The sequence below is a fragment of the Austrofundulus limnaeus genome, unplaced genomic scaffold (assembly GCF_001266775.1).
Source record: "Austrofundulus limnaeus strain Quisiro unplaced genomic scaffold, Austrofundulus_limnaeus-1.0 Scaffold880, whole genome shotgun sequence".
NCBI classification, from domain to species: Eukaryota; Metazoa; Chordata; class Actinopteri; order Cyprinodontiformes; family Rivulidae; genus Austrofundulus; species Austrofundulus limnaeus.
The window spans coordinates 14333-14850 of NW_013953282.1; positions in this window are offsets into that span (position 1 = coordinate 14333).

Below are 518 nucleotides of genomic sequence, written 5' to 3' on the forward strand. Positions count from 1 at the left end.
AAGCAGAGGAGGTGAGGTGTAGGAAAGGAGGAGCAGGAGGAGGTGAGGTGTGGGGAAGGAGGAGGAGGTGAGGTGTAGGGAAGGAGGAGGAGGAGGAGGGGAGGTGTAGGTGAACAAGCAGAGGAGGTGAGGTGTAGGGAAGGAGGAGCAGGAGGAGGTGAGGTGTAGTGAAGGAGGAGCAGGAGGAGGTGAGGTGTGGGGAAGGAGGAGCAGGAGGAGGTGAGGTGTAAGGAAAGAGGAGCAGGAGGAGGTGAGGTGTAGGGATGGAGGAGGAGGTGAGGTGTAGGGAAGGAGGTGGAGGAGGAGGGGAGGTGTAGGTGAACAAGCAGAGGAGGTGAGGTGTAGGAAAGGAGGAGCAGGAGGAGGTGAGGTGTGGGGAAGGAGGAGCAGGAGGAGGTGAGGTGTAGGGAAGGAGGAGGAGGAGGAGGGGAGGTGTAGGTGAACAAGCAGAGGAGGTGAGGTGTAGGGAAGGAGGAGCAGGAGGAGGTGAGGTGTGGGGAAGGAGGAGCAGGAGGAGG